Consider the following 22,009-nt stretch of genomic DNA (forward strand, 5'->3'; position numbering starts at 1 on the left):
ATATATATATATATATAAATATATACAGTATATATACAGTATATATATGGTTTATTAAAAAAACTGAAATATCATATGGTCACAAGTATTCAGACCCTTTGCTCAGACACTCATATTTAAGTCACATGCTGTCCATTTCCTTGTGATTCTCCTTGAGATGGTTCTTTTCCTTCATTGGAGTCCAGCTGTGCTTAATTAAACTGATAGGACTTGATTTGGAAAGGCACACACCTGTCTATATAAGACCTCACAGCTCACAGTGCATGTCAGACCAAATGAGAATCATGAGGTCAAAGGAACTGGCCAAGGAGCTCAGAGACAGAATTGTGGCAAGGCACAGATCTGGCCACGGTTACAACAGAATTTCTGCAGTACTCAAAGTTCCTAAGAGCACAGTGGCCTCCATTATCCTTAAATGGAAGACGTCTGGGACCACCAGAAGTCTTCCTAGACCTGGCAATGCAGCCAAACTGAACAATCATGGGAGAAGAGCCTTGGTGAGAGAGGTAAAGAAAATCCCAAGATCACTGTGGCTGAGCTCCAGAAATGCAGTAGGGAGATGGGAGAAAGTTCCACAAAATCAATTATCACTGCAGCCCTCCACCAGTCGGGCCTTTAAGGCAGAGTGGCCCAACGGAAGCCTATCTTCAGTGCAAGCAATATGAAAGTCGGCATAGAGTTTGCTAAAAAACACATGAAGTTCTCCCAGACTATGAGAAATAAGATTCACTGGTCTGATGAGACGAATATAGACCTTTTTGGTCTAAGTGGTATGTGTGGAGAAAACCAGGCACTGCTCATCACCTGCCCCATACAATCCCAACAGTGAAACATCGTGGTGGCAGCATCATGCTATGGGGGTGTTTTTCAGCTGCATTAACAGGACGACTGGTTGCCATTAAAGGAAACATGAATGTGGCCAAGTACAGAGGTATCCTGGATGAAAACCTCTTCCAGAGTGCTCTGGACCTCAGATGTGACCAAAGGTTCACCTTCCAACAAGACAATGATCCTAAGCACACAGCTTAAATAACAAATGAGTGGCTTCAGAACAATTCTGAGACCATTCTTGACTGGTCCAGCCAGAGCCATGACCTAAACCCAATTGACCATCTCTAGACAGACCTGAAAATTGCTGTCCACCAACGTACACCATCCAACCTGATGGAACATATATATTCATTAGCAATTTACAGGAGATAATCTGCAAAGAAGAATGGCAGAGGATTGTTGTGGGTTCTGTTTTTGGGCTCCCTCTGGTGGTTACTGATGGTACTGGGTGACTTGTGTTCTCTGCGGTCTCTGGTGTCCACCTGTTCCATCAGGTTATGGGTGTTTCCTATTTAACCTGGCTGTTTTGTCATTTCCTCGCCGGCTATCAATGTAATCAGCGTGTCTGTTTGCCTTTGCTCCCTGCGTCTGTTATCTTCTGGACGAGCTAAGTTTTGATTTTCCTGTTCTATGTTTTGCTTACTTTTTGTCTTAGTCCAGCTTGCTGTTATGTGACTCCTTGCTGCTGGTTGCTCTAGTGGGCTGAAATTACTCCTCATGTTCCATGAGTTGGCACATGAGTTCAAGTAATTTCAGGATGGTTTTTTGAAGGGTTTTTCGCTGACCGCGCAGTTCACTTTTGTATCCTCTGCTATCTAGCTTTAGCGGGCCTCATTTTGCTGATTCTGTTTTCATTTCTACGTTTGTGCTTTCCTCTCATTTCACCGTTATTACATGTGGGGGGCTGCTATTTCTGTGGGGTGTTTCTCTGGAGGCAAGTGAGGTCTGTGTTTCTTCTTATAGGGGAAGCTAGTCCTTCGGCTGGTGCGAGACGTCTAGGAATCATCGTAGGCACGTTCCCCGGCTACTGCTAGTTGTGTGTGTAGGTTCAGGATCGCGGTCAGCTCAGGTTCCATCACCCTAGAGCTTGTTTTTGTTTTTCTGCTTGTCGTTTTATGATCCCCTGCCATTGGGATCATGACAGTATAGCCGGCCATAAAAAATAAAAAATTGGTCATCGTTTTGGCTGAAGTAGGAGGAAAAGTAGTCTGAGGTTATTTTTTTTTTTTTTTTTTCTTTCCTCCTCAGTGTGTGCTGCCTAGCCTTAATTGCAGCTTGATTGCTTTTTTCCTCCTCTTAATCCTTGAATGGCTCTGACTTTAGCTGTTAATCATGGACGTCCAGAGTTTGGCTTCCAGCCTGAATAATCTTGCTGCTAAGGTTCAAAATATACAAGATTTTGTTGTACATACGCCTATGTCTGAACCTAGAATTCCTGTCCCAGAGTTTTTTTCTGGAGATAGATCTAGTTTTCTGAATTTTAGGAATAATTGTAAGTTGTTTCTTTCCTTGAAATCTCGCTCCTCTGGAGACCCTGCTCAGCAGGTCAAGATTGTTATATCTTTCCTGCGGGGTGATCCTCAGAATTGGGCATTTGCATTGGCACCAGGGGATCCTGCGTTGCTCAATGTGGATGCATTTTTTCTGGCATTGGGTTTGCTCTATGAGGAACCTAACTTAGAGATTCAGGCTGAAAAAGCTTTATTGGCTCTCTCTCAGGGGCAAGATGAAGCAGAAATATATTGTCAGAAATTTCGGAAATGGTCGGTCCTTACTCAGTGGAATGAGTGCGCTCTGGCTGCAAAATTCAGAGATGGTCTTTCTGAGGCCATTAAAGATGTTATGGTGGGGTTCCCGGCGCCTACAGGTCTGAATGAGTCCATGACTATGGCTATTCAGATTGATCGGCGTTTACGGGAGCGCAAACCTGTGCACCATTTGGCGGTGTCTTCTGAACAGGTACCTGAGATAATGCAATGTGATAGAATTCAGTCCAGAAGTGAACGGCAAAATTATAGGCGGAAAAATGGTTTGTGTTTTTATTGTGGTGATTCAGCTCATGTTATATCAGCATGCTCTAAACGCACAAAAAAGGTTGATAAGTCTGTTGCCATTGGTACTTTACAGTCTAAGTTCATTCTGTCTGTGACCCTGATTTGTTCATTATCATCCATTTCCGTCGATGCCTATGTGGATTCAGGCGCTGCCCTGAGTCTTATGGATTGGTCATTTGCCAATCGCTGTGGGTTTAGTCTGGAACCTCTGGAAGTTCCTATTCCTTTAAAAGGAATTGACTCTACACCTTTGGCTATGAATAAACCTCAGTACTGGACACAAGTGACCATGCGTATGACTCCCGTTCATCAGGAGGTGATTCGCTTCCTGGTGCTGTATAATTTACATGATGTCTTAGTGCTTGGTCTGCCATGGTTACAAACTCATAACCCAGTCCTGGACTGGAAAACAATGTCTGTGTTAAGCTGGGGATGTCAGGGGGTTCATGATGATGCATCTTCGATTTCTATCGCTTCATCTACTCCTTCTGAGGTTCCGGTATTTTTGTCTGATTATCGGGATGTTTTTGAGGAGCCTAAGCTCAGTTCGCTTCCTCCTCACAGGGATTGCGATTGTGCTATAGATTTGATTCCTGGCAGTAAGTTCCCGAAAGGTCGTTTGTTCAATCTGTCAGTGCCAGAGCATACTGCTATGCGGAATTATATTAAGGAGTCCTTGGAAAAGGGACATATCCGTCCATCTTCGTCCCCTTTGGGAGCAGGTTTTTTTTTTGTGGCTAAAAAAGATGGTTCCTTGAGGCCTTGCATAGATTATCGTCTTTTGAATAAGATTACAGTCAAATATCAGTATCCTTTGCCATTGTTGACTGATTTATTTGCTCGCATTAAGGGGGCTAAATGGTTCACTAAGATTGATCTTAGGGCTGCGTATAATCTTGTGCGGATAAGGCAGGGTGATGAGTGGAAAACCGCATTTAATACGCCTGAGGGCCATTTCGAGTATTTGGTGATGCCTTTTGGACTTTCTAATGCTCCTTCGGTCTTCCAGTCCTTTATGCATGATATTTTCCGTGAATATCTGGATACATTTATTATCGTGTATCTGGATGATGTTTTGGTTTTTTCTGATGACTGGGAGTCTCATGTTCAGCAGGTCAGGAGGGTGTTTCAGGTCCTGCGGGCCAATTCTTTGTTTGTAAAGGGTTCTAAATGTCTCTTTGGAGTCCAGAAGATTTCTTTTTTGGGGTATATTTTTCCCCTTCTACTATTGAGATGGATTCCGTCAAGGTTCAGGCTATTTGTGACTGGACGCAGCCTACATCTCTTAAGAGTCTACAGAAGTTCTTGGGCTTTGCTAATTTTTATCGTCGCTTCATAACTAATTTTTCTAGTGTTGCTAAACCTTTGACGGATTTGACTAAAAAGGTGCTGATGTTACTGATTGGTCTCCTGCGGCTGTGGAGGCCTTTCAGGAACTTAAGCGCCGGTTTTCTTCTGCTCCTGTGTTGCGTCAGCCAGATACGTTGCTTCCTTTTCAGGTTGAGGTTGATGCTTCCGAGATCGGAGCGGGGGCGGTTTTGTCACAGAGAAGCTCCGATGGCTCTGTGATGAAGCCATGTGCGTTCTTTTCTAGAAAATTTTCGCCCGCTGAACGGAATTATGATGTTGGTAATCGGGAGCTTTTGGCCATGAAGTGGGCATTTGAGGAGTGGCGTCATTGGCTTGAGGGTGCTAGACATCATGTGGTGGTCTTGACTGATCACAAAAATCTGATGTATCTTGAGTCTGCCAAGCGTCTGAATCCTAGACAGGCTCGTTGGTCACTGTTTTTCTCCCGTTTCAATTTTGTGGTTTCCTACTTGCCAGGTTCAAAGAATGTGAAGGCGGATGCTCTTTCTAGGAGTTTTGTGCCTGACTCCCCTGGAAATTCTGAGCCCACTGGTATCCTTAGGGATGGGGTGATTTTGTCGGCTGTCTCCCCAGACTTGCGACGTGCTTTGCAGGAGTTTCAGGCGGATAAACCTGATCGTTGTCCGCCGGAAAGACTGTTTGTTCCGGATAATTAGACCAGTAGAGTCATCTCCGAGGTCCATTCTTCTGTGTTGGCAGGTCATCCTGGAATATTTGGTACTAGAGACTTGGTGGCCAGGTCTTTTTGGTGGCCTTCCTTGTCGAGGGATGTGCGTTTTTTCGTGCAGTCTTGTGGAGTTTGTGCTCGGGCTAAGCCTTGCTGCTCTCGGGCCAGTGGATTGTTGTTGCCTTTGCCTATTCCGAAGAGGCCTTGGACGCACATTTCCATGGACTTTATTTCGGATCTCCCTGTCTCTCAAAAAATGTCCGTCATATGGGTTGTGTGTGACCGCTTTTCTAAGATGGTTCATCTGGTACCCTTGCCTAAGTTACCTTCATCCTCTGAGTTGGTCCCTCTGTTTTTTCAAAACGTGGTCCGTTTGCATGGCATTCCGGAGAACATCGTTTCTGACAGGGGATCCCAGTTTGTGTCTAGATTTTGGCGGACGTTCTGTGCTAAGATGGGCATTGATTTGTCCTTTTCATCTGCATTCCATCCCCAGACGAATGGCCAGACGGAACGAACTAATCAGACTTTAGAAACTTATTTAAGGTGTTTTGTTTCGGCTGATCAGGATGACTGGGTTTCCTTTTTGCCGCTTGCCGAGTTTGCCCTTAATAATCGGGCTAGTTCTGCTACCTTGGTTTCTCCTTTCTTTTGTAATTCGGGGTTTCATCCTCGTTTTTCCTCTGGTCAGGTGGAGCCTTCTGATTGTCCTGGAGTGGACATGGTGGTGGATAGGTTACATCGGATTTGGAGTCATGTGGTGGACAATTTGAAGTTGTCCCAGGAGAAGGCTCAGCAGTTTGCTAATCGCCGTCGCCGCGTGGGTCCTCGACTTCTTGTTGGGGACTTGGTGTGGTTGTCTTCTCGTTTTGTTCCTATGAAGGTCTCTTCTCCTAAGTTCAAGCCTCGGTTCATCGGTCCCTATAAGATCTTGGAAATTCTTAACCCTCTGTCGTTTCGTTTGGATCTCCCGGCATCGTTTGCTATTCATAATGTGTTCCATCGATCGTTGTTGCGGAAGTATGAGGTACCTGTCGTTCCTTCGCTTGAGCCTCCTGCTCCGGTGCTGGTAGAGGGTGAATTGGAGTATGTTGTGGAGAAGATATTGGATTATCGTGTTTCCAGATGGAAACTCCAGTATTTGGTCAAGTGGAAGGGTTATGGTCAGGAGGATAATTCTTGGGTGATTGCCTCTGATGTTCATGCTGCCGATTTGGTCCGTGCGTTTCATAGGGCTCATCCTGGTCGCCCTGGTGGTTCTCGTGAGGGTTCGGTGACCCCTCCTCAAGGGGGGGGTACTGTTGTGGGTTCTGTTTTTGGGCTCCCTCTGGTGGTTACTGATGGTACTGGGTGACTTGTGTTCTCTGCGGTCTCTGGTGTCCACCTGTTCCATCAGGTTATGGGTGTTTCCTATTTAACCTGGCTGTTTTGTCATTTCCTCGCCGGCTATCAATGTAATCAGCGTGTCTGTTTGCCTTTGCTCCCTGCGTCTGTTATCTTCTGGACGAGCTAAGTTTTGATTTTCCTGTTCTATGTTTTGCTTACTTTTTGTCTTAGTCCAGCTTGCTGTTATGTGACTCCTTGCTGCTGGTTGCTCTAGTGGGCTGAAATTACTCCTCATGTTCCATGAGTTGGCACATGAGTTCAAGGATGGTTTTTTGAAGGGTTTTTTGCTGACCGCGCAGTTCACTTTTGTATCCTCTGCTATCTAGCTTTAGCGGGCCTCATTTTGCTGATTCTGTTTTCATTTCTACGTTTGTGCTTTCCTCTCATTTCACCGTTATTACATGTGGGGGGCTGCTATTTCTGTGGGGTGTTTCTCTGGAGGCAAGTGAGGTCTGTGTTTCTTCTTATAGGGGAAGCTAGTCCTTCGGCTGGTGCGAGATGTCTAGGAATCATCGTAGGCACGTTCCCCGGCTACTGCTAGTTGTGTGTGTAGGTTCAGGATCGCGGTCAGCTCAGGTTCCATCACCCTAGAGCTTGTTTTTGTTTTTCTGCTTGTCCTTTTGTGATCCCCTGCCATTGGGATCATGACAGAGGATACCCAAATCCAGATTTTAAAAACTTGCAGCATCATGCTATTGGGGTGTTTTTCAGCCGCAGGGACAGGACGACTTGTTGTCATTGGAAGAAACATAAATGCGGCCAAGTACAGAGATATCCTGGATGAAAACCTCGTCCAGAGTGCCCTGGACCTCAGACTTGGCAAAGGCTCACCTTCCAACAAGACAATGACCCTAAGCACACAGCTAAAATAACAAATGAGTGGCTTCAGAACAACTCTGTGACCATTCTACACTGGCCCAGCCAGAGCCCTGACCTAAACCCAATTGAGCATCTCTGGAGAGACCTGAAAATGGCTGTCCACCAACGTTCACGATTCAACCTGATGGAACTGGAGAGGATCTGCAAGGAAGAGGATCCTCAAATCCAGATGTGAAAAACTTGTTGCATCATTCCCAAGAAGACTCATGGCTGTACTAGCTCAAAAGGGTGCTTCTACTCAATACTGAGCAAAAGGTCTGAATACTTATGATCATGTGATATTTCAGTTTTTCTTTTTTAATAAATTTGCAAAAATTTCTACATTTCTGTTTTTTTTCAGTCAAGATTGGGTGTAGAGTGAATATTGTCATGCCCTCAGCCGCAGGTCCGGTCTCCGCTGCGCAGGGAGGCCGGCACCTATTACACAGCTTTGCTCACAACATCCATGGCTCCAGACGTTCAGCGGCTCCTTTCTCTGCTAAGAACCTGCATCCTCTTGGCAGGTATCCTGGAAATGCTCTTAAGAGCCGCGCCCCGCTTCCTGCACATACTTAAAACAGCAGGACACCTGTTCGCTATTAGGGCTGTCTGTGTCATGATGCTCTGTGCATAAAAAGCACCCTCCCCTTATAGGAGGTGCTTGGGCAACGTGTTCATTCTCTGGATAGTTGCCCCAGCTTCAGGCCACACTCTGCTGTGCTCTGCACCTTAATGATACAGCTATTTTCACAGAGTCCTCTTCTGGCGATTCCCATCCTGGACTCCTCTGGTCTCTCCGGTTCCCACTCCCAGTTGTCTTGCCTCTTCTCACGGAACGCTTCTGACCCAGCTACCGGTGGGATCAACCTTTCTGGACTTCATGGAGCTCCTGGGATTCTCTCCACCAGCAGGCCCAAGTATTCTACTGTGTTGCTAGATTGTCAGTACGGGTCGTCCTCTGGTCCTGGTTTCGTGTCATTCAGGCCACCTGGTGTTGTGACGGGGGAATCCCTGTATAGGGGTACACCTAGCCCGGTGCTCCACTACGTGGTACAGTGTTATGATCCAGAGGTTCTTTCCCTCTGACTCAGTTTTCCTTTTTGTTTTTACTTTGTTAATAAATAGCTTTTGGTTTATGAGATCCACTCTCCTGTCTTTTGAGTATCGGGTATACAGCCGCCACTGCACCATCAGTGGTCTAGTGAGTCCACTATACCTTGTCCCACCCTGTGGGCGTTACAGTTTGCCCAGGCCATGGACTCTGCTGATACCCGATTCTCAGTCCAGAGAGAGCTAGCTACGCTTTGTCAAAGCCAAGATCAGCTAGTTGCCTTCATGCAAACTCTGGATACCCGCTTATCTACTCTACAGGCTGCCGAGTCCACCAACGTGACCCAGCTAGCAGAGCTCCATCTGGAATTCAATCGCCAACATGAGACGCAGACCCGCTTGTTGGACTTCTTGACCTCTGTGGATGACCAGTTAACTAAGGTACAGCATCCGACGGTTGAGCCCACCATGAGACCCTGTCCTCGTCTCTGCAAGCCTCCTCGTTACTATGGTGACCCCAAGTTGTGCAGAGGATTTCTCAACCTATGCTTGCTGCATTTTCATTTTTTGCCTCAGCATTTTCAGACAGACATGGCCAAGGTGGCTTTCCTTGCCTCTCTTCTGGAGGGAGAGGCTTTAGCTTGGTTCAACCCCCTAATGGAGCGGAATGACCCCATCGTGTCTGATCTGCAGGTATTCTTGGACACGTTCCGCAAGATAGTTGATGAGCCTTGTCGTGCCACATCTGCCATGGAGTCTCTCTTCAATTTGCAACAGGGTTCTCTCTCTGTCGGTCAGTATGCCATCCGTTTCCGCACCTTGGCTTTGGAACTCCAGTGGACCAATGAGCCCCTGGTCGGAGTCTTCCGGCAAGGGTTATCTGGAAGAATCAAGGATGAATTGGCAAGCAGGGACCTACCCGAGACCCTGGATGGTCTCATATCCCTCAACATTCAGATTGACCTGCATCTTCAGCAGCGTTCCAGAGAGAGGCTTCTCGAGAAGCAATTTCCTCATCCAGCGTCTTCTTCACCGAAACCTAGGTTTCCGCCTTGTCCTGCTCCGGTCTTTGAGGATGAACCCATGGAGCTTGACTGCGTAAAGGTGAAGAGGAATCAGCAGGAGGAGATTCTCACTAGGAATCCATATAGTTATGGTGGATGCTCCACTTCCGGTCAATGCAGTGGAACTGAGAAGTCGGGAAAACTCTTCCGCCTAGGACAGGTTAAGGAGACCTCCCTTGGTGAGAATGACTCTTCTCTCTCGCTAACCATATCCATACAGGTGATCTTCGGGAAGGTGCGGTTCTCCGAGACGGCCTATCTGGACTCTGGGTCTGGTGGAAATTTCATCCAGCAAGCTGTGGCCAGGCGGTTCGGGATTCCAATCGTTCCACTGCAGCGGTCCTGGCACATCGCCTCCATAGATGGTAGACCCCTGAAAGATGCCATTATCGGTATCACCGAAGAGGTGGAGCTTCTAATTGGGGCACTCCACAGAGAGAAAATTACTTTCTATGTGTTACCGAATCTTTCTCCACCATTCCTTCTAGGTTTTCCGTGGCTACGCCTCCATGAGCCTGTCCTGGATTGGCGGTCTGGAGATGTCCTTCGATGGGGTCAGTCTTGTCACGAACACTGCCTCAAACCAGTATGGCCTGGTTCTACCCCGTGGCCTCCTGCAGCTTTACCCGGGTTACCTTCTGCCTACTGGTCCTTCACGGATGTATTCAACAAGAGGGAAGCCGAGACACTTCCGCCTCACAGGCCTTACAATTGCCCCATCGATCTAATCCCTGGATCTACTCCGCCTCGAGGTAGGATCTAACCTCTTTCTCCCACTGAGACTCAAGCCATGTCCGATTACATCAAGGAGAATTTGGCTCAAGGGTTTATCCAGAAGTCCTCCTCCCCAGCTGGAGCTGGGTTCTTCTTCGTCAAGAAGAAAGATGGGTCTCTTCGCCCGTGTATCGACTACCGTGGTCTCAACCTAATAACGGTAAAGAACAGATACCCTCTTCCCATAATTCCCGAGCTCTTTGATCGGCTTCGAGGTTCTAGGATTTTCACCAAGTTGGATCTCCGTGGGGCTTACAACCTCGTCAGGATACGATCCGGGGATGAGTGGAAAACCGCCTTCAACACGCGAGATGGTCACTATGAATATCGGATCATGCCTTTCAGGTTAAGCAATGCACCCGCCGTCTTCCAGGAGTTTGTCAATGACGTGTTCCGTGACCTGCTCTATGTTTGTGTAGTGGTATATCTAGATGACATCCTGGTGTTTTCTCCCGACTTACCAACTCACAGGAGGAATGTTCGTCTCGTTCTCCAAAGATTGAAGGAGAATCGTCTCTACGCGAAGTTTGAAAAATGTCTGTTTGAACGGAGGTCCTTACCCTTTCTTGGCTATATTATTTCCGATACAGGTCTGGAGATGGATCCTTTGAAGGTCTCTGCCGTGTTAAAGTGGCCCCAACCTGAGGGAATCAAGGCCATTCAGCGGTTCCTAGGATTCGCCAACTACTATCGGCAATTCATTCCCCAATTCTCTTCTCTGGTAAGATCACTCACCGCCCTGAATTGTAAAGGTGCCAAACCTAAGGATTGGACTCCTGAGGCCGAATCAGCTTTCACCTCCCTCAAGCAAGCCTTCTCAACCGCACCAGCTCTTCATAGGCCTATGATCAACAAACAGTTTTTCCTTGAGGTGGACGCTTCGTCATCCGGAGCTGGAGCAGTCCTCACTAGGGTTGAGCGACCTTTACTTTTATAGGATCGGGTCGGGTTTCAGGAAACCCGACTTTTTCAAAAGTCGGGTCGAGTGAAATCGGCCGATCCTATAAAAAAGTCGGGGTCGGCCGAAACTCGAAACCCAATGCAGTGCATTGGGTTTCCAATGGTTCCCAGGGTCTGAAGGAGAGGAAACTCTCCTTCAGGCCCTGCGATCCATATTTAAGTGTAAAATAAAGAATAAAAATAAAAAATATTGCTATACTCACCCTCGGACGCGCCCTGGTACTAACCGGGAACCTTCCTTCCTTCGAATCAGCGCTTTCAGGACCTTGCGGTGACGTCGCGGCTTGTGATTGGTCGCGCGGCGGTCACATGGGCGGTCGCGCGACCAATCACAAGCCGCGACGTCACCGCGACGTCACCGCAAGGTCCTGAAAGCGCTGATTCGAAGGAAGGAAGGTTCCCGGTTAGTACCAGGGCGCGTCAGAGGGTAAGTATAGCGATATTTTTTATTTTTATTCTTTATTTTACACTTAAATCTGAATTCCGATACCAATTCCCGATATCTTAAACATATCGGGAATCGGTATCGGAATTCCGATTCCAGATTCAGAAGATCGCCGACTTCATGGCCGACCCCACACAGGGGTCGGGTCGGGTTTCATGAAACCCGACTTTGCCAAAAGTCGGCGACTTCTGAAAGTAGCCGACCCGTTTCGCTCAACCCTAGTCCTCACACAAATACTGCCTACCGGTAAGATGGTGACCTGTGGTTTCTTCTCCAAGGCATTTTCACCCTGTGAACGTAACTACTCAATTGGTGATAGAGAGTTACTAGCAATTAAGCTAGCCTTAGAGAAATGGCGATATCTGCTTGAAGGCGCAGTTCATCCAGTCATCATTTACATTGATCATAAGAATCTGTCCTATCTTCAGTCTGCTCAAAGACTCAATCCTCGCCAAGCTCGTTGGTCATTATTCTTTGCTCGGTTCAATTTCTCTCTCCATTTCCGTCCTGCAGAGAAGAATATCAAAGCCGATGCGCTTTCCAGGTCCTTCTTGTCAGATGACCATGAAGAGAAGCTTCAGCATATCATTGAACCATCCAAGATGATCACGGTGGCTCCAGTCAGGCTGTCACAGCTCCCTCCTGGAAAGACCCTTGTAACTGAAAGAGACAAGAAGCGAGTTCTTCGCTGGGGTCATTCTTCTAAGCTTGCCGGACACGCCGGTCAGAAGAAGACGTTACAACTAATATCTCGAGACTACTGGTGGTCCACCTTGAGCCAAGATGTTCTGAACTTTGTTGTAGCCTGTCCCTCCTGTGCTCGTAATAAAACACCCAAGAAACTGCCAGCCGGTCACCTCCTCCCGCTCCCGATTCCGTCTGCTCCCTTGCAACACATTGCCATAGATTTCATCACAGATCTGCCAGCATCCTCTGGTTGTACAGTAATCTGGGTTGTTGTGGACCGGTTCTCCAAGATGGGACATTTCACTCCACTGTCTGGTCTTCCTTCCGCTCCTAAACTCGCAGAGCTCTTCATTCAGCATGTCCTTCGGCTTCACGGACTTCCACTCCACATTGTTTCCGACAGAGGAGTCCAATTCATTTCCCGATTCTGGCGGTCCCTCTGTAAACTGTTGGATGTCACCCTGGACTTCTCCTCGGCCTATCACCCTCAATCTAATGGCCAAGTGGAGAGAGTGAATCAAGTCCTCACCAACTATCTGCGACACTTTGTGAATGGTCACCACAGCGACTGGGCCGACCTGCTGCCATGGGCTGAGTTTTCCTACAATAATCATGTCGGTGAGTCCTCCTCTAACTCCCCATTTTTCATTGTTTATGGACAGCATCCTAAGATTCCGACTCCATTGCCTCTTGCTTCCGGCAATCCTGCAGCTGAGTCCCTGGCCAAGGACTTCACAAAAGTCTGGACTGAGACGAGGACCTCACTGGAGCAGGCATCTGTTCGAACCAAGGAACATGCGGATAACAGTCGTCTGGATGCTCCATCTTCCCAACCCGGAGATAAGGTATGGCTATCTTCCAGGCACATCCGTCTTAAAGTCCTTTCTTATAAGCTGGTTCCTCGTTTCATCGGTCCCTTTAAAGTACTCCACCGGTTCAACGATGTGTGCTATCGGTTGAAATTGCCTGTCTCCTTACGGATCCATAACTCCTTCCATGTATCCCTGCTGAAACCAGTTGTTCTCAGTCGCTTCACACAGGATCCAGGTAATTTTCCTTCTCCTGTCAGTTCCGAGAATGTCTATGAAGTGAAGGACATCCTGGCCATGAAGAAAAGAGGGGGCAGGTCACTCTATTAGGGCTGTCTGTGTCATGATGCTCTGTGCATAAAAAACACCCTCCCCTTATGGGAGGTGCTTGGGCAATGTGTTCATTCTCTGGATAGTTGCCCCAGCTTCAGGCCACACTCTGCTGTGCTCTGCACCTTAATGATACAGCTATTTTCACAGAGTCCTCTTCTGGCGATTCCCATCCTGGACTCCTCTGGTCTCTCCGGTTCCCACTCCCAGCTGTCTTGCCTCTTCTCACGGAACCCTTCTGACCCAGCTACCGGTGGGATCAACCTTTCTGGACTTCATGGAGCTCCTGGGAGTCTCTCCACCAGCAGGCCCAAGTATTCTACTGTGTTGCTAGATTGTCAGTACAGGTCGTCCTCTGGTCCTGGTTTCGTGGCATTCAGGCCACCTGGTGTTGTGACGGGGGAATCCCTGAATAGGGGTACACCTAGCCCGGTGCTCCACTACGTGGTACAGTGTTATGATCTAGAGGTTCTTTCCCTCTGACTCAGTTTTCCTTTTTGTTTTTACTTTGTTAATAAATAGCTTTTGGTTTATAAGATCCACTCTCCTGTCTTTTGAGTATCGGGTATACAGCCGCCACTGCACCATCAGTGGTCTAGTGAGTCCACTATAGCTTGTCCCACCCTGTGGGCATTACAAATATTAATGAGAATAAAATGAACTTTTTTGAATTTACCAAATGGATGCAATGACACAAAGAGTGAAAAATGTGAAGGGGTGTGGATACTTTCTGTACCCACTGTACATAAACTGGCCATTACCCACCATCATTTTTTAGTACTGACCTAAATTTAGAAAATGTAAGGGAAGCAACAGTTTAATAAAGAGACAGAAGTTTCATTTAGGATCCTGGAAAAGTCAGCAATGTAAATTGCTAACGAATATGTATGCCCTATCTAACAATTTCTGAACAGACATATATGCTGGCAAGGGACAACTGAAAGCTGCTCTAGGAAAACGAACTGGATGTGGTTGCTGACTGTTGTGTCTGTGCAACTGTAGGTTGTGGACAGGAAGCATCAGTGCCTCCTTCATGGACAGCAAATTAGGAAGGGCATAATACAGGGGAAGGGCCAGTGGTTTCATGTCCGACAAAGCTTTTGTACCCTGTGGTTCCGCCCACCTACTGGGTTGCTGTGTGTATGAGCAACATATGGCGTATGCCAACAGAGGTATTATGTCGAATTTCAGTTTATAAAGGGATGTGTGGGTAAGATTTTCTAACTAGGAGTGTATATATAGAGCATGTTTTATTACTCATATTATTATTCTGTTTAAGGCTGAAGCCTGAAGAATTGTGTGGAGCATATTAATGCATTAACATTCCAAAATGTTCAAGTGAAGACTAGTGTTGAGCATTCCGATACTGCAAGTATCGGGTATTGGCCAATATTTGCTGTATCGGAATTCCGATACCGAGTTCCGATATTTTTGTGATATCGGAAATCGGAATCGGAAGTGTTCCCAGTCATCTTCGGCGTGTGCGGTGCGTATGGTTCCCAGGGTCTGGAGGAGAGGAAACTCTCCTTCAGGCCCTGGGATCCATATTCATGTAAAAAATAAAGAATAAAAAAAAAAAATATGGATATACTCACCCCTCCGGCGAACCCTGGCTGTCACCGCTGCAAGCATCTGCCTCCGTTCCTGAGAATGCTGAGAGTGAAGGACCTTCGATGATGTCGCGGTCACGTGAGCGGTCAGGTGACCGGTCACCTGACCGCGACATCATCGAAGGTCCTTCACTCTCTGCAATTCTCAGGAACGGAGGCAGACGCTCGCAGCGGTGACAGCCAGGGTTCGCCGGAGGGGTGAGTATATACATATTTTTTATTTTTATTCTTTATTTTTTACATGAATATGGATCCCAGGGCCTGAAGGAGAGTTTCCTCTCCTTCAGGCCCTGGGATCCATCCAGGATACATTCCGATATTTGTGTCCCATTGACTTGCATTGGTATCGGGTATCCGTATCGGCGATATCCGATATTTTTTAGATATCGGCCGATACCCATACTTTCAAATATCGGAAGGTATCGCTCAACACTAGTGAAGATCCAAAAAGCTACATCAGGCTACCAGATACACGCTTACAGAAACCGTGAGAAGGGCAACTCAATAAAAAAATTATAATAATAGAATATATAGAGATTGAGAGTACAATTTGACCTTTGTACAATGTAAAAAGGTTTCCAAAAATTACCCCAAGGAGTTTGTATCGTACATGCTTAAAGAGGCCGTGATGGGGACCTCACAATAATACAAAGTTATTGCAAGAGGTAGAGATAGTGAGTGCCAGTTTCACCATTGCACAATGTGCAAAGGTTTAAAAAAGTATAAAACATTCCCCACTTGGGGTATACATAGATGAACACTAAGTACTTGTTGCAGAAGCAGGAGGAGGAGAGGGGGTGATTTCCTGAACAAAATGGGTTCGGATGGTAAGGGTTGGATATTAAGACAAGTTCCAAAACAAAACATTTGGGTTGCATTTACATTATGTTGCTGTCATCCGTAGTGCTTACAAAGTCAGAGGATATCCAGCCCTTGTTCAATTTTAGAAGAGTCAGCCTGTCTAGTTTTTCCATTGATGGACGTGTGTGCCTATCTGTTATGATTGAGCCAAACTAAAAACACGCTCAGGCAACTCACTTGTGGCAGGGCATGACTGCATCTCCAAGGCATACAAGGAGAGGTCGGGCCAAGTGTGCCGCTTGGACAACCAATAGTTAAAGGGCACTGAAGAATCAGGAAGGATGCTGGTATGGTCACTTAAGTAGTCCTTCACCACCTTGGACAACTTCTCCCTCTTCATCATAGTTAGACCCACAGATAGCCCTTGCTGATGTGACCGGTCTCGTGAAAATGGCCCAGTTGGTGGACATTGCCCTCCTCCTGAGTTGCACCTGGTGTGCGTGGCCCTCCCCTGTAATTTTTTGGGGTGAAAAGAGCCGGTACCTCTGCCAGCAGCATTGTCTGAGGGTAATCTTTTCAGCAAGTCTTTCACAATGGCCCTCTGACACACATGCACTGAAAATGGCACATCTGCCTCCGACATGAGAGAAGCAAATTTCTCCTTGTACTGTGGGTCAAGAAAGGAGCACAGTGTTATGATTAGGCAATTCAGTACCACAGTGGACATAGAGGTCAGAGCACATACAGTGATCTGACAATAACCCAAAAACATAGAACGAGCTCTGAGACGTGGGAACTCTGTTGACCGCAATCCCTAATCCTCTCCAAGAAACACTAAAGGCAGCCGTGGATTGCGCCTAACGCTCCCTATGCAACTCGGCACAGCCTGAGAAACTAGCTAGCCTGAAGATAGAAAATAAGCCTACCTTGCCTCAGAGAAATACCCCAAAGGAAAAGGCAGCCCCCACATATAATGACTGTGAGTTAAGATGAAAAGACAAACGTAGAGATGAAATAGATTTAGCAAAGTGAGGCCCGACTTTCTGAACAGAGCGAGGATAGGAAAGGTAACTTTGCGGTCAACACAAAACCCTAAAAACCACGCAAAGGGGGCAAAAAGATCCTCCGTACCGAACTAACGGCACGGAGGTACACCCTCTGCGTCCCAGAGCTTCCAGCAAACAAATAGATAAGCTGGACAGAAAAAAAAAAAACAAAATAGCAAAGGAGAACTTAGCTTATACTGAGCAGCCAGGCCACAGGAACGATCCAGGAGGAAACAAGACCAATACTAGAACATTGACAGGAAGCCAGGATCAAAGCACTAGGTGGAGTTAAGTAGAGCAGCACCTAACGACCTCACCACATCACCTGAGGGAGGAAACTCAGAAGCCGCAGTACCACTTCCCTGCACCAACGGAAGCTCACAGAGAGAATCAGCAGAAGTACCACTTGTGACCACAGGAGGGAGCTCTGCCACAGAATTCACAACAGCACAGCCAGTATTTCATGTTTTTCATGTTGGACAAAATGTATTTCAAGGGAGGTTCTTGGGAAAGGCATCTGGACATGAACTCTGCCATGTTTGGCAAACTACAAAAAGTCTGTGTCCTCACCAGGAAGAACAATAACCAGGCAGGAGGATCTCCTCCTCACGACATATTGCCTCATCTTCCTCTTCAGGCCATCCATGCTGGACAGGCATGAAGCTGGGTTTGGAAATCCCCTCTATAGCACAAACCAAAAACTTCTGTTCCTCCTTATCCTCCTCCTCCTCTTGTTTCTCGTCATCACCCAATGTGGCCTAAGAATATTGTGTGAGGCTGGGCTGTGGGGTATAAGCCACTGTAAAATCTTGCTCCATAGCCACCTGCTCGGCATTCAAAGCTTCCTCGAGATTCTGCAGCGAATGTTTTAATAGACAGAGCAGCGGGATGGTTATGCTGATTATAGTGTCATCAGTGCTCACCATCTTAGTGCAGTACCCAAAGTTTTGAAGAACCTCACATATGTCAGCGATCCACACCCATTCAGCAGTTGTTATGCGTGGGGGCTGAGTGTTTCTCTGATGGGCATTGAGAAACTGGAATTCAGACACTGCCATCTGCTGCTCACTAAGCCTTGCCAACATATGAAAGGACGAATTCAAGCGAGTGGGCAGGTCACAAATTAGTCGGTGACAAGACAAATTAAAGCGCTCCTGCACTGAAGCTAGACTGGCGAAAGCTTGAGAGCGAAGCTAGACTGGCAAAAGCTTGAGATACCTTTCAGAAATGGGCGCTGACATGGCATACCTTGGCAAGTAGGTCCATCAAGTCAAGGTATGTTTTTAAAAGCCACTGTAGAACCAAGCTCAGCATGTTGGCCATGCGTTGAACCTGTACCAACTTGTCGAGCTTTATAGTACCCACTAAGTTACGCCCATTACCGCACACAACCAGGCCTGGTGGGAGGTTCAGTGGGGAGAGACACTGATCAGTCTGTTCTTTTAAACCTTTCAACAGCTCTGTTGTGTTGTGAGCTTTATCACCTAAATAGCTGAGCTTCATCAGAGCATGCTGCCGCTTCGCCAAAGCCGTGCTGCAGACTGATGGGGAGGCTAGTTCCAGTGAGGATGAGGAGGAGAGACAGGAACTGGAATACGATGAGACTGAAACCCTGAAGGAAGTTGGGCCCATTATTCTTGGTGAGGGTAAGCTGTGTGATGTCCCAGCATCTGACTCTGTCCCAGAGTCCACCAGGTTAACCCAGTGTTCTATCATGGAAATGTAGTGGAGCACCCCCAGACACAGGGCCATGGGTTATTCGGTACCGGTCCTCTCTGTCTCGGTTCTGGGGTTGTCACGGTGGCTGGACCCAGTCCGTGACCCTGCTAAGGGGCGTCCAATAAAAGGGATGATGAAAGTTGGCTAAAGTTTCATGACGCCACCTGTGGTATTCGGTCAGGTCGACCGACGCTGCTTGGGGTCCACTGGGGTGATGTGATGGCAGCTAGATGGTATACCTTCCCACAGGTGAAGTATATCCCCAGGGCTTCCCAGTAGTGTAGGTGGCAATGGTGTGAGGTGCAGTCAATAACGAGGACACAGGGTTGCAGTCTCTTTACCTTTTACTGAAGGCTTTGGGATCCTCAATCCAGAGCACTGTACTGTCAACTGGGATGTCTGAGACCGGCCGGTCCGATGGCACATCCAGAGTTCCATTTGCAGGTGGAAATCAGTGCCTACCACTAGCACCTGTGTGTTGTAGTTCTTCCATGCTGAGCATTCGGGATAGTCCTCACAACTTCTGTTCTCATTCTTTCTCTTTCCCTCTCTCTCCATCCCCCAAGTTTATCTGGATAGGACGCACCCGTTTGACGGGAAGGCTCGGAGCTATTCTGGGACCCTAGAGACGCCCCTCTCCACGCTTGCCCCCTATGTCTGCTTAGGTGATGTATGGTAGACAGCCAACCTATAATTAACTGTCCTGCGGTATTTGAAGTAAGGCATAAAGTCAGTTACTTCCTCGGTGTTGCCGTTCTCGGGGCACGACACCTACTGGCTCAACTTTGTGCTTGATCTCGTTTCTCACTGTCCACAATATTCTTCTCTTCGTGTCCTTTCTTAGGATACCGCCGCAAGGTAGTGCGGGCGTGGTTCCGTTGCTTTCTAATCGTTCTGCTAGGCCCCTGTCAGGAACCCAACCCTGACAGGTCCTCCCTGGACTCTCCCCAGGCTGCGTTCTCTTCTAACTTCCTATCCGACCCCTAGTTTTACCAGTATGAGGAGTGGCCTAATACATAGTGCCTTTTGCTCCCCCTAGTGGCCGGAGTGTGAAGAGTTAATGTGTGCTTGTGATACCTGGTCAGGTGAACTCCTTTAGTGCAATCAGACATAACATCACCCTCTGTAGCGGCAGAGCGACATTACTGCAACGACCAGGTCTCTGGGGTGCTGCAGTAGCATTCCTGTCCACAAGAACTTGGTCCACCTAACCAAAGACATTTGGACTTGCCTGTAACTGCATTGGCTGGAGCACGGCTGATATTGTGTAACGGCAACATTTTCAGGGCTAGCAATCTGGCAATTTGGGTGTTTGAGCCTGTGGGTGGGTGGATATTGCTACATTCTGTTAAATGTCTGGGGCAGGGACAACTGTATGCTGCGCTGGGACAACAAGCAGAATGAAGTTGCTTACTGTTGTGTGTGTGCAACTGCAGGTTGTGGGCAGTTGGCATCAGCGCCTGCTTCATGGTCAGCAGATTGGGAAGGCCATAACACAGGGGAAGGGGCAGTTGTTTGACCCCAGACACAGATTTTATACCCAGCCGTTCCGCCCACCTACTTGGGTGCTTGGCTGCAATGTGCTTTTGCATGCTGGTGGTCCTCAGATTAGCAGTGTTCTTGCCTCTTCTTAGCTTGGTTTGGCAGATGATACAAATTACAGTTGTTTTGTCTGAAGGAATTTCAGAAAACAACTGTCATACAGGGAAACAACACACCCTTGGCCTGTTATCTAGCCGAGTGGGTGGGCTCTATGGAACAGTGGACCGAGTTCTCTCTCTGGTCAAACTACTTCTTCCTGCCTGTTTTCATGCTACAGGTCCATCCCTCTCTGCACTGCTGTGCCCAGCAGGTGTGTCACTGTGCCAGGGTGGATCAGTGGCCTCATCACCGACGACGTCATCTTCCAATTCCACAATTTGATCCTGATTCTGAGTTGCAATTTTAGGCTGACCTGATGACAACTGTGCCTCATGATTATTCTCCACCTCTTCAGACATGAATTGACCTTTCTCAACGTGACTTTCTCCTGGCGGTGGGTGATCAAATGTTTGGGCATCACTGTCCTCCACCTCCTCATGACTCTCTTTAATGGTGCATGTTGAGAGGCCTGACAAATTACAAGGGAAAGTAAACAGTTCCTCAGAGTGGCCAGCGTTGGGGTCATATGTCTACTGGGACTCTTGTTGGTGGGAGGAAGGAGGACCAAGTTGAGGATTCAGAGGCCCAGCCTCTTGGCTACTGAGACTGAACCGTGTGGAAGACTTAGTGGTGCTGCTTGTCAACACACTGGAGCCTTTGTCTGCCACAACATCCTCGCACTTGTCTGGGTTCATTAGTGGTGTAGCCTGCTGACCAAGAACAAGATAGTTACCTTCGGATCTGTCACACGGCCTTGGCGGACACCACCACATCCACATCCCTCTACTTTCACCCTTTCTCATCTTGAAAACGTTATGTTTATAAAAAAAAATGCTTTCTTTAGTTTTCACAAGTACCCTTACAAAGGTCTTATGCACAAATTCAATGTATCTAGCAATGTGTGGCTATTTTTTTGGGAAATCGCAGCTTGATTATACCTGGCAACAGCAGACTGACGTAAATTACAGGTAAATAGTTTGCGTATCTCTGCAGGCTTTAGCCAGTTGCACAACTGCTAGATAAAGATACACTATTTTTAAAACCAATAGAAAATTATCATTTTTTTGATCAACTTGCTGACACACTCCAAATATGGAGAAATGAAAATTATTGCCGCTGCTAAATTGTCACGTAAGATTATCTCTACCCGGATTGCTCCAGTCGCACAACTGCTAGATTAAGATAAACTATTTTTTAAACCAATAGAAAATTATGATTTTTTTTAGATCGCCTTGCTGACACACTCCAAATGTGGAGTAATGAAGATTATTGCCCCTGCTAAATTGTCACGTAAGATTATCTCTACCCGGATTGCGCCAGTCGCACAACTGCTAGCTAAAGATACGCTATTTTTTAAACAAATATATTTTGGGGGGATTTTTTTTTACATCACCTTTATGAGACATGCCAACAGCAGACTCAGGGAAATTACTGGAAAATAGTGACTTTACATAACTCAAGAGGTTTTGCGAAAATCGCACAACTGCAAGAAAAATATTAGGTACTGTATTTAAGCAATAGACGAGCAATATTATTTAGCAATTAGATTTTAAAATGGATGGCTGGCACTGAGGAATATTATTTTGCGGTAAAAAAAAAATGTGTACGCTGCTATACGGGAATATTATGTAGCTCCCACAAAATGGTTTTGTATATGCTGAACTATCTAATATTATTTCCCTCTACAAATAGCTGATTTTTATATTTTTGCTGTGGATGAAACCCTCCCTATTTAACCCCAATCCCAGAGACTGATCATAATACTAAATACTATACAATACAGTGGAAAATAGCAGAGATCTCCAGCATGTACTTTCAATGATGAGAACACGTACGTATGTGCCTGCCTTTCACTCTCCCTCCCATTAAATCTCTCCTTACTAAATCCCCACCTATCTAACAACTA

General features: G+C 46.9%; 1 protein-coding gene across 1 annotated transcript in view; it reads right to left on the reverse strand.

Annotated features, from left to right (window-relative positions):
- Positions 1-22,009, reverse strand: part of NELL2 (neural EGFL like 2) — a 587,110-nt gene that overhangs the window by 405,878 nt on the left and 159,223 nt on the right. The window lies entirely within an intron of this gene.

The sequence above is a fragment of the Ranitomeya imitator genome, chromosome 4, assembly GCF_032444005.1.
Source record: "Ranitomeya imitator isolate aRanImi1 chromosome 4, aRanImi1.pri, whole genome shotgun sequence".
In the NCBI taxonomy this organism is placed as follows: Eukaryota; Metazoa; Chordata; class Amphibia; order Anura; family Dendrobatidae; genus Ranitomeya; species Ranitomeya imitator.